At 38.4% G+C, this 13005-nt stretch overlaps 1 protein-coding gene across 1 annotated transcript in view; it reads left to right on the forward strand.

Moving 5' to 3' along the window:
* The first annotated feature begins 7127 nt into the window (after window positions 1–7127).
* mbnl1 (muscleblind-like splicing regulator 1) overlaps window positions 7128–13005 on the forward strand; it is a 90504-nt gene continuing 84626 nt past the window's right edge. The window contains exons 1-2 of the mRNA XM_036556025.1: window positions 7128–7253; window positions 9847–10002. The gene's annotated coding sequence lies outside the window, so the exon portion shown is untranslated. The remainder of the gene's footprint in view (window positions 7254–9846; window positions 10003–13005) is intronic.

Raw genomic sequence — 13005 nt, forward strand, 5'->3', positions numbered from 1 at the left:
AGACCTCTCTGGTGGAAATATATAATTGCATGCAGCATGCAGAAGCACGTTCTGTAACGTCAGTTGTGCTTTGGACCCCTTCCCTGAGTGGATGAATCTGATAATTTTATGAGTGTGCTGAATAAGTATTCAAAGAGAACTTGGTGAAGGATGTGTCTTCCGAGGATGTGAATTAGCTACGATTGTTATCATATCTTCATCATTGTAATGCTGATTTTGCATTTGAGACCCAAATATCAAGCTGGACCTTCTTTTTACCTGTGTTTGTGATTTTAATACATAAAGATATATAACACGGTTCAAAAAGCTCCCACAAAACCCTACCCGATGCCTCTGACTTTTCAAATATTTAAAGCTTTGCAGAGTAGCGCAACATATTTTAGTGTGAGTTTTTTCTCATGACTCATGACTTCTTTCAGTTTTAACAGGGAAATCTTATATACCGCAACTTAAATTCATATATTTTTTCAATAAAGTAGTTCTTTGAGGTTCTTAGTAAGGGCAAAGGTTATATATGGTAATAATGGTTCATAATGGTTTACATTTCTGACTTTTTTCCATTTGTTTCAATGTCAAGAAAGGCTTGGAAATCTCAACTCAGCAGCAACAGTGGCTCAATAGTAACTTTTCATCAAATTCAAATAATCTTAAAATTTGTTCTTGTCTACCTACAAACACAAATGTATTGATTGATAGAAACTGCTTGTTTGATTGAATTAATTCACTTGTTTCAGTGAGTTGTGACTGCCAAATAATGTCATATTGCGAAACTGGCCAGTGATGGTGGCAAATTTGAAGGGTTAATGGGCCCATATTCTGCATTTTTCTTGTATTTAAATTTTTCCCTTATGAAAAGGTTTTTGGTTCTTGCTAATCAATGGTTGTACATAGAACTGTGACCATATATACTTACAGCACCAATGTAGTGAGATGACTTCACATGCCTGCAACATGGGAGTATTTCACAAAGCTGGATATCTCAGTTACTGATAAGCCCGAATAGTTTTTAACTGAAAAATGGCAGCAATTTTTGAAGTATAGTAATATTTGTAGACCTCGATATGAGCTAAAGCCATAATAATTACACAAAATATTTTGTTTGCTATAGCACTCCATGGCTTCATTTAAGAGGTTTGACATATAAAAGTCACGCTTACTTTAGATTTTGCAAAACATGTTGGGTAGATGGCGTCAAATGGTTGCACTTAAGGTAAATTCAGTTGTTTTGGCCACTATATGCAGCTCAAAACAGGACAAAAATGAATACTGTGCCACATTGTGCAGCTTTTGGGTGTGATTTTCAGTTAAAGATAAAGAATATGGTGTTAAACTTCACTAGCAAAAAGAAGAGAAAAGAAAAGTGGAGAAAGTGCTTGTGGACAAACAGAGCTAAACCAAGAGTGATGCAGCGTGAATGACAAACTGAACGCTTTTTATTTCAGACTGATCAGGCAGAGAGCATCGGCATTCCACATTTTTATTATTTTTTTCATTATCAAAATTGAAAAAGTCCTGCTATTCGAAAGTCGCCATTTTTGTCATGCACTGAGTAGTGACACGAAATGGTTGCACTGGATTGGACTCTGCGTTGTTGACTAATGAGTGAGTGTTTGTTAGCTGGACATGCCTGCTGTTCGGCTTTTTCAGTTTGCACCAGAGCGGAACATTACTCAAGAAAAACAACACCCTGATGGCAGCCTTCATCAGAATTCCGGGGCAAAATGAATCGTGTCTGTGCAGTAACTGCCTAAATAAATAAGTAAATGTAATGAATAAATATTTTTATTAACCATCTCACTTCAGTTGTATCATTTGTAAATAATAAAATTAATAAAGTTAATAAAAATAATAAAGGTCATGTAGACAACATTGGAGTATAATACAGTATACTCACAGCAAAAAGAGAGGACATGAACAGGAAAATCTGACTGTGTTAGCATATGATGCTGCTCTTAAGGGATGTGTTGCATGTGACACAGCAACAAAGTTAAGTTCTCTTCCCCCTCATTTTCAAAAGTACAGCCCACTAAAATTTTGGGGAAGCGCTGCAATGACAAGTGTCATTTCTAGCAAAAGTAATAGTGAAGCTCTTTACAGCGTATATATGCTATTTTACTCTGTTAAGCAGTTGCTACAAAGATGTCATTCATTTTGCCCCAGAATTATGATTTACTTGATGAAAACTGTCATCAAAGTTTTGTTTTTCTTGAAAAAAAGACATGTTTAGACATGTTTAGCTAACCAACACTCACTCCATGATCCTCAGCAAAGGGTTCTATCCAGTGCAACCATTTGAGGTCTCTACCCAGGGCATGGCAAAAATGGCAATTTTTGAGTAGCAGGATCTTTTCAATTTTATAGTGACTAAAATATTTACTGTGCTTTTTTGCCACATACAGTGTTTTAATAGATTTGTGTAGCTGTACTATGTAAGGTTTGGAGATTTGGAGACTTTGCTGGTGGAAATGTATAATTGCATGCAATGTGTGGAAGGACATTTTGTAATGTTGGTTGTACTTCAAACCCCTTTCCCCAAGCGGATAAATCTGATGATTGTGAGTGTGTTGAAAGAGTATTCAAAGAGAACTCGAATCAAATCAACTCAAGTCAAATCTTGGCGAAGGACATGAGGATGTAAGTGAATGATCTACCATTGTCATCACATCTTTATCAATGTAATGTTGTTACATTTGAGATTAGATCCAGTAATTACAATGTGAAATCCTTGTAAAAAATATTATCGCAACACTCTCCTGACCCCTATTACATCACAGTTAGGCTCAAATAGCACGTCTAAATGACACGACTGCACCATTAGGCCTGTGAGACAGGGGATTACACTCTGAGCTTGAACGGGGCAGCGAGGAAAATAATAGCCTATTTAGGCTACATCAAAGACTCATTCTAATGCATTAGTCGGCCCGATATGATTATGTCAGTGAGCCAGTGAGCGTGATTAGGAATGCACAGGCAGAATTAGGATACAGCAGCAACCCTACCAGGCATCTGGAGGTGGCCTTCAAAAAGAGATCAGGACGATGCATGCGTGCATAGGAATCCCTGGATAGTACAACTATAAGAGGGGAAAATTAAATGACAAAAAACCATTTACCCAATGGCTACACATTAACACAATGTATTATAGTAATCATTGTGCATAAAGCACTCCTGTGTAAGCAATATGACCTTTATGTTCAAAATATGGCTCTTGCTTTGATTTTTAGTGGATCTGCCTTGATAAAAAGAAACTAATGTGTCCTTATGACTAAGAATACAGGCAAGCAGAAACATGCATGTAAAATCACCCCAATCCAATTACTTAAAAAGAAGAAACTGTCAAGAGTAATAACCCCACATAATTAAAATAAATCAAAAGAAGCTTCTGCCAATGGAAGTTTAATGCCATTGTAATTGTCCTTGTTCAGTGGCAGAGACTATCACTCTTGGTTCTCAGTTCTAACGTGTTTGCAATACTCAGAAGAATTCAATATTTGACATTATATTTTTGCCATATAGCCCACCCTTGTGCTGATATTCTGGAACAAGCACTGGGAATCAATGTACTAATAGAAATAGAAACAGATTTCCCCATGAATACACTATATGGCCAAAGGTATGTGGACAGCTGTCCTAGTTCTTAAGTTCAATTGCTTCAGCCACATCTACTGCTAATAGTTGTATAAAATCAAGCACATAGACAAAGACTGACAGTGGAATGAGTCGTACTGAAGTGCTCAGTGACTTTAAGGCCCAATGCCATTTCTTCTTTTTACCCCTACCCCTTGTTTTCGAGTGTCACCTTAACCCCTTGGAACTGAGTTACAAGGGGTAGTGGTTGAAATCTTGACCTATGAAATGGGACAACCCTCAAATTAAAAAAAAAACAACAAAAAACATTGCTTCATTAATAGCCTAGTAGTGGTGCTCTGTAGGAGACCCGGCCCGTCTTCAGTAATAGCAGAGAAGGGAAAAGTTCAGCGACCTCACTGCTGGTTTTTAGTTACATTTAGCGCATCATATGCTGTCAAACAGGGGGTATAAGACAATTATTTATTATCGCCCACTGCTAATTCTTTTGTGATACGAAGCTGAAGCCCGCTGTTCACCAGCTTCTTGTTCGAATTTTCCCGTTCCACCTTAAATGGTGCAGCAGTAACATTGTGGCGCTACAGGCATCAATACTGCTGGCCTATTTAAGGTGGATCGGGAAAGTTAGCTAGCTAGCTACCAAGACATTAGCATGCTATTAGCGATTTTTTATGCTTGTTATGAAGAAAACGATCATAATACATTGAAACGCCATTAAACTAAGATAATACAATGGTTATCATATTTTTTGTAACAGAGAAAATTCTCACATTTGTGGGTTTCTTTGATCGCTTGCGCAGCCATCTTGCCGGTTTTTCTTTTTTTCTCATAACACTCCATTTGGAGTTTCTCTGAAAAATCTCCGTTTGGAGGGCCATGTAGCCCAAACACTTCGCTCTACCCATCTATCTCAACAAAAATTGGGACACCCTAACCCTAGACGTGAACGCGCAAAACAGAGGGCTAAGGGCTAAGTGGTAGGGGCAAGGGGTGAAATGGGATTGGGCCTAAATGTAATACTGTCATAAGATGCCACCTTTGCCAGAAGTCAGTTTGTGAAATTTCTGCCCTGCTAGATCTGCCCCAGTCAACTGTAAGTGCTATTATTGTGAAATGGAATTGTCTAGGAGCAACAACAGCTCAGCCACAGAGTGATAGGCCATGCAAACTCACAGAATGGGGCCACCAAGTGCTGAAGTCTAGGATGCATAAAATCAGCTCCTGAACTGCCTCTGGTTGCAACATCATCACAAGAACTGTGCGTCACAACCTGGGTGAAATGGGTTTCCATGTCCAAGCAGCTGCACACAAGACTAAGATCACTAGGCGCAATGCCAGGAATTGGCTGGCCTCTGGAGCAGTGGAAACGTGTTCTATGGAGTGATAAATCACACTTCACTCTGTCAGTCTGATGGACGAATCTGAGTTTGGCAGATGCCAGAAGAACACTACCTACTGAAATGTGATGTGCCAATAGTAAAGTTTGGTGGAGGAGGGATAATGGTCTGGGGCTGTTTTTCAGGGTGTTAGCTAGGCCTTCTTAGTTCCAGCGAGGGTAATGTTATTGTGAAAGCACAGAATGACATTTTAGACTATTAGATGCTTCCAACTTTGTGGCAAAAGATTGGGAAAGGCCCTTTACTGTTCCAACATGAATTTTCACCTGTGCAAAAAGCAAGGTCCATAAAAACAAGGTTTGACGAGTTTGGTGTGGAGGAACTCCAGTTGCCTGCACAGAGCCCTGACCTCAAGCCCACTGAGTACCTTACGATGAACTGGAACATCAATTGCGAGCCGAGCTACGAAAATGATTTAAAATACTTTCATTAAAATATGAGAAGGAGGACAAATAAGTGGAACTAGGAGGTTTCTTTTAGAACCCCAGCCAGTGGCCTCTCTTTTTTGCTGGGACAGTTATTTTACAGTTGACTGCCAGAGAAACAAATTACAAAATTTCTAAAGACCTTGTGTTGATATATAATCACAGTAAAATAGTCTGATCTGTATGTGGTCCAGTGAAATGGATTGCAACAAAAACAGCCCATTAATGGGCAATACTAAACATCTATAAGATCATAATTTACAGAGTTCTAAGCTGAATCTCAAATGGCTCACTACTCCCTGTATGTGATTTGCTGAACGGATTTATCAGGTTCTGTTCAAGAACAGGGCGGCATGGTGGTACAGTGGGTAGCGCTGTTGCCTCACAGCAAGAAAGGCCTGGGTTCAATTTCTGGCTGGGTGACCAGAGTCCTTTCTGTGTGGAGTTTGCTTGTTCTCCCCGTGTCTGCTTGGGTTTCCTCTGGGTTCTCTGGTTTCCTCCCACAGTCCAAAGACATGCAGTCAGGCTAACTAGACATGCTAAATTGCGCCTGGGTGTGAATGTGTGTGTGATTGTGTATGTATGCACTTCTGTCTGTCTGCCCTTTGATGCTAAATTGCCTCTGGGTGTGATTGTGTATGTATGTATGTATGTATGTATGTCTGTCTGCCCTGCAATGGACTGGCGACCTGTCCAGGGTGTATCCTGCCTTCTGCCTGATGACAACTGGGATAGGCTCCAACACCCCACTGCAACCCAGAAGGATAAGCAGTTTAGATGATGTGTGTGTGTTCAAGAACAGCACTGGCGTTTGACTGTTTCTGCTATAAAATGTGAACTTGCAATGCCTTGACAATGGACAATAATGGCTTATGTGACAAAACATAGTTAGGGTTCAGAATGCGCTGTGTGTTAAGAATAACTCACAACATTTAGCTTGTTTTTTAAAAGATGGCATTTAATGTTTTTTTGCAAATGAACTCTTCATATATTCTTAGTACAGTAGTTGGTGTTTAGTTTAGCAAACGCTCAGAAAGTCACACCTGCCTCTTGCAATAAGGCCAGCTCACTCACACCGATATTGATACTTACACTAAAGTTTGTGGACACCTGCTCATGCAGCATTTCTTCTGAAAAAAGGGTAGTAACAAGGAGTATGTTATGTTTTTTGCAGTAACAGCTTCGAGACACCTTCTGAGAAGGCTTTTGGTGTTTGAATATTGCTGTGAGAATTTGATTTCAGCCACAACAGCATTAGTGAGGTCAGACACTGATGTTGGAGGATAAGTTTTGGATCATTTTATCTCATCCCAAATGTATTGGATGGAGCTCCATCATTCCAGAGAAGGCAGTTCCACTGCTCCGCATCCCAGTGCTGGGGACCTTTATACCCTTGGCGCTGGACATGGTGACCTTAGGCTCACGTCCGATGGCTTCTGCAGTGTCCCTTTCTATTGGCAGCACTTTTCTATGTACATTACAAGCTGTGTTCGCACAATTTAACCACTGTCAGCAATAGGTGCATCTTAAAGTAGCTGAATCTGGACATATTTATCATCTTATATGATGAACTAGATCTGCACTGATCTTGTACATGTGGTGCCTATGAAGCTTATATGTTAACATTCTCATCTGTTCTAAGCCCTCACTCCCATCTCTCTTCTCCTCTCCTCCCCTCTTCGGTTGCATCGCTGGGTTAAGAATGCGTCAGGCGCACGGCGTACTGCAGTGTCAGGGGACTGTAAATAGGGACGGACCGATTGTGCTTCCTGTCCACCGCCAGCGGAGAGAGGACACGGTGTGTTGGATGTGAGGAGCATCGCCTGGTAGAGAAACAGGGGAGGTAAGCAAACGCCTCAGTGCGAGAGTGCTAACTGCTAACTCATGCCGCACTGACAGAAAGCAGCTGAATGCCAATGACTTGGGTGGGAAAGGGCTTGGAGGGGTTTGTTTTCTTTCTTTCTTTCTTCTTTTGCAGACACAGAATGCTTTGGCATGTCTGTACACTGAAAGTGCGGAGGTATTTATATAGAAACAGAAAGTCACTGTCTGCCTGTCTATCTGTCCAGTCTTCCCTCCATCTTTCCTCCTCTCTTTTCCCTCCCTTCTCATATCAGTACGCATGTGAGGTTATGCTTTTCTTCATTTTTTTCTTGTTTTCACCAGTTTTAAAACAGGAACCTGAACAGATTGAGCAGAACGAAGTAGCACACCTGGCTCTCGCTGAAAAGGGGAACTGAAATAACCCCGACCATTACACACGCATGCACACACACAGCTGACACACCCCTCTTCCTGTTTAACTCTCTGCACTGTTATCTTAAGCCATGCACGCGGGTCCGTTGCGCACGTTGCTTCCTCTTTCTCACAGGCAGGGGGTAGAGCCTCAGAGAGAAAGGCAGAGAAATAGAGAGAGAGAGAGAGAGAGAGAGAGAGAGAGAGAGAGAGAGAGAGAGAGAGATGGAGTCTGTATCACACCGCATTTGGGACAAGGTCAGGCCTTTCAGTGACAGAATTAGCTTTGAGGGATGGGGTTAGAAGCAGCATTGGGCTCTAAACAAGTCACATGTGTATGTGTTTTGGCTGGTGTGGGTATGTTTTTGTCATTAGGAACCATAGCAGAGTCAGTGTGTGTTTTTTTACTGCAGGAGAGACAGTCGTGACTGTCTGTGGATGATATTGTATGCTCAGATGCAAATAAGATAAAAGCTGGTTTCCATGGCGATAGAGAGAGAGAGAGCCATGTGGCTGGGCTTTGAGGACTCTAACACATCGCACACACCACACACACACAGTCAAACACTCTTTTGCGTACTGAGACCCCTGCTTTTTCCCCCACTTCTGATCAATATCTGAGAACAGCTAACCCACAAACACACACACTCTCTTTCACACACACACTTGTTTTAGTACATTGTGAGGACATGGGGGTACAAGTTGTTCATTTTTCAGCATTAAGAAACAATGAAAAAACATTTATTTAACACAAAAACATCAACAGCTAAACACAGTATCAAATGTTTCAGTATTTAGTGTGTCCACTCTGTGCCTTTATTACTGCATCTGTTCTTGTTGGGAGTTTGTCAAAGAAATCTGAAGGGATGTTTTTCCTCACCTCCAAAGTTCAGTCTTAGAAGCTGGTTGCATTTTCTGCTCCTTACAATCCAAGCAATCCAAAGTCCATTCATTGATGTTGATGTCTGGGCTCTGGGGTGGACAGAGCTGTGTTCTGAGAACACCAACAAATTCTTTGATTGATTTGTAATTTTTGTGTTGCCTAGTTCCTTTTCTCAGTGATAGTTTCATCCTCTTAGACCTACCGTGTTGAGTTGTCTTCTCACAGTATAAAGATGGACAGAAACACCTGTGGATTTTTTTTTTAATTCTAAACCAAGAGTAGAGCTTAATTTTCTTCTCTCTCTCAAAGATGAAAGCTTTAAGTACAGTTTATCTGTTGGGGACAATTTTAGTCTACAAGCTTTTGCTAGGTTGTTAAAAGTCCCATTTTCTCTTTTAATCTTTTTATTTCATTTCACTTTTGAAACCTCCTGTTTTTTCACCTGTTTGACATTCTTCTTCCTTATGCAGGTGAAATATTTCTTATTACTAATATATTGGTTCTGTTTAACTGGATTTAGTGCTGTGCAGTATGTAAAACACTGAATAAAAGTCAATATGGACTGTTTTTAATAGCATATTTTAAAAGTGACACTACGGGTGCATTGTGTTGGTTCCAAATGAGCAAATCTATGAAATACTGTGATGCATATTGTGTCTAGAAGTATTGTGATATCATATTTTTGCCCACCTCTGTATATAAGTAACTATACATAATAAAAACATGTCCTATATTTATTATATATATGTATTGTCTTATATAGTCTTTGTCTGAAAAAAAAACATGCATCTCCAAAATGAGAACTTTAATATTGTAATTAAACTTAATGTAAAGACAGTTTATTTATTTTGGCCCAGTGAAATAGAAAAAATAAAATAGAAAAAAAGAGATACATGTGGTGATATATAAGTATCTATATGAAATATAAGTATGCCCCATATGAGCTGTACATAAGTACTCATATGTAAGAATGATGTGCCCCATGTGTGTGTGTGTATATGTATATAAATAAATATATATATATGTGTATATATATATATATATATATATATATATATATATATATATATATATGTGTGTGTGTGTATATAGGTATATATATATATATATATATATATATATATATATATATATGTATATATGTATATACACTTCAATAACCTAAAGTAATTTTGGATTTTGCTCTGAAATTAACTTTGTATAAAGCCCTGTATAAAGTCAGGAGTGTTTTTGACCTGACTACGTATGAAAACAGATATACACACACACACACACATACACACATTGACACGTCTGTATTGCTATTTTGCTGCTTTAGGTGTCGTTTCCGGTTGCTGTGCACCACACACACACCACGGGGCCAACGTCAGGCTCTCCCCCAGAATGCATTGCGGCGAGCAGCGTGTGGTGTGTAACCCACGGGTGAGTTTCCGTCTTGCTTTCAGAGGGAGCGCTGCACCAGCACCACACACAGGTATGAGCTCACTTAGTAACATCTCTCTCTCTCACACACACACACACACACACACACACACACACACAATCAGATCTATCTGTAATGTACAACAGCATTTAAGTAATTCTGCTGACACATCTTGCTATTTACAGAATGAGGACAATATTCAGTTAAATTTTGCAGTACAAAATTTTCCAGTGTTACTAAATACTGATGTTTTGGATTCAGTGGTTAACCTAGTAACATACACACATGCACACACACCGTTTAGTACCTCTGGTGACATATTTTGGTATTTTACGCAGTTTCATGTTCACAGTATTTAGTGCTCAGTATTCAGTATTTACCATCGCAAAATATCACAGTGTTAGAAATGATATTTTTTGTGTTTGGTGGTTCACGTCATTTGAAAAAAAATCTGAATTTAACAGAATGTAACTAATTCACTTATATCCACTTTTTTATTTTGACTTTTGGAAAGTTGTATAGTGCTATAGGTGAATGCGTGCTGCTTCTTTAGTGTACTTGTTGGAATAGTGCCTACATTTGCTGCATGTACGATTGGTGTCAGAGAACGGATGATGGCTTCCTCCTGCCTTTCTTTGTGTGAGTTGTTCCGGTGTGTGCATCTGCATGCTAGCAAGGTTTGCTTTTGGGGGCAAACGGTTGGTTGTCACAGATCAAACTTGGTTTGAATTAAGGTTAGGTTGATGTCTCTGACCAGGCGGTTCACTTGATTATGGAACATTTTTCTCAGTTTTCTCAGTTTCCAATTTGGTGAATCGTACAGCAACTAGCATTTCATTTTTCTTACTTTAATGCCTACACAGTGTACAGTGGTGAAGTATAATATTCTTAATATTGTTAATAATACTGCTGCTGTTTTTGAACATTTGTTCCACTACAGAGAGATCTGACCCCACTACTTCTGTCTAAGAACTAGTTATGTTGACGGATTGATAAAGTGCATACTATAGTTTGGGTTCAATGACATCTTTGTTTAATTTTCTAAGTGAAAGTAAATTAACAAATCCTCTACAGAGAACAGTCTTCTGCACAATTTAATGCATAATTACTGTTTATTTGCTAAATTGAACATACTGGAAAAAAAGAAACATAAACATATGGCCTGTTCAGAAGTTATATAGTTATATAATCTAAGACACAATTTATAATGTTTAACATCTATCTATCTATCTATCTATCTATATCTATATCTATATCTATCTATCTATCTATCTATCTATATATATATATATATATATATATATATATATATATATATATATATATATATATATATATTTAAACTGTGTATCATTTTAAAGGACTTCTATATACTTTTCTCATAGATACTTTTTTCCCTTGAGATCTACTTATAATATATGTGTGGTTTTATGTACCAAAAAAGATGTCTTTGTAGCTTTGCCTTTAAGGCTGATATATGTAAATAAGCTCTGTTCTGATTGGCTGCCCTGTATTGTACCACATTCAATATGCAGTCTGGGATGAAACACTCCCTGGAATGTCAGTATGAATGGGATGGATGGGGCTAAACTGCTGTGTACATATATGTTTATATATATATATATATATATATATATATATATATATATATATATATATATATATATATATATTACATGTTACTTTCAATTCCTTTTATTAAAAAAAAATGGGAAATTTCATTTTCCATGATATGAGCCATTTAACTCATCACATTTTCAGTTTAGTTAAATATTAATTTAATAATAGTTTCAAATTAATACTTTAACTCAGACAGATTCTTGATTGCTGGACGAACAAACTAATAGGTCTCACTTTATATTAAGTGTCTATAATAACAGTGTTGTTACACATTATTAATACATGCAATAACAGTGTAACTACTGGTGATAGTCTTGTGAAATACTATTGTCCATGCTCATGAGTTAATGTTGACAATATAAAGTAAAACGTGAACCTTCCTGCTTTGGTTGAAGTGAAGGATTCGTTTGCTACAGTCTGTTCACTGATCACACACTGTTGGAGTAATATGATGTAGTATGAGTACTAAAGCTCGATGTGTGGGGTGTTGAGGCTGTTTTGCGCTGGGTTTGGCGCAGCTCTGTTAATAACTGTGCCATTTGCAGTAAGCTGACAGTGCTAATTAAAGATGGCGGAGGTCAGGGAGGGAGGGAGGAAGAGAGGGAGGGAGTGTTTTTTTTTTTATCTGTTTGTGACTTTGTCATTGTGAGATGTGTGTTCACACTTCCCCTTGCTCGCTTCTCTACGCCCTAATGAAACGTTTAAGCTTCCGCTTTCTCACATACACTCTAACAAATGGTGTAACACCCACTTTGTAACCTGATGTTGCTTCATTTTTCAAAGGAAGTGAGTGTTTAATGGAACTGTGTACTTCTTAACCCTACATAGCACTGTCGCATCAGTGTCATACCACCGCTAACGCTGCAGCCTTGTCCTGTGTGAGCATCTGCAGCTGGTAGACCAGCTCGAATGTAAATGCAAATGCCTAGAGCTCAAACTCACATAAGCAAACACAAGACCAAAGGATTAAGCTTGCAGTGCTAAAATTGGCTGTGGCTATCTAGTTGCTGATTTACATATTTCAGTTCATGCACAAAAGCAGTTAAGCATGAATAGGCATAAAGATGGATAATATATATCAGACAGGCATCAGAGCAGGTGTTAGCTGGGCCTACAGTGCACCATTGTGACAGCAATAGCTTTGTGTGTAATTTTATATGGGTTATTGACATAATAAGCATTTTTTTGTCCATTATTTTTATTATTTTTATTATTCAGCAATACCTCTTTTATGTAAAACAAGTTTCAATGCATCCATATAAAATTCATTTTAATTTTTGCCTCTAAAAGTCTAAAAAAATCTCAGGTGGTGCAACCATGTTGATTAAGTCACCAAAAAGGTTAAATTATTTATATAAAATGCTAAATAAAATAGTTTGGCATGAGTTTATGTTGAAAAGTCAGGTGGCCAGTAGTGGTCAAATGGTGCACCCA

The sequence above is a fragment of the Colossoma macropomum genome, unplaced genomic scaffold (genome assembly GCF_904425465.1).
Source record: "Colossoma macropomum unplaced genomic scaffold, Colossoma_macropomum, whole genome shotgun sequence".
NCBI classification, from domain to species: Eukaryota; Metazoa; Chordata; class Actinopteri; order Characiformes; family Serrasalmidae; genus Colossoma; species Colossoma macropomum.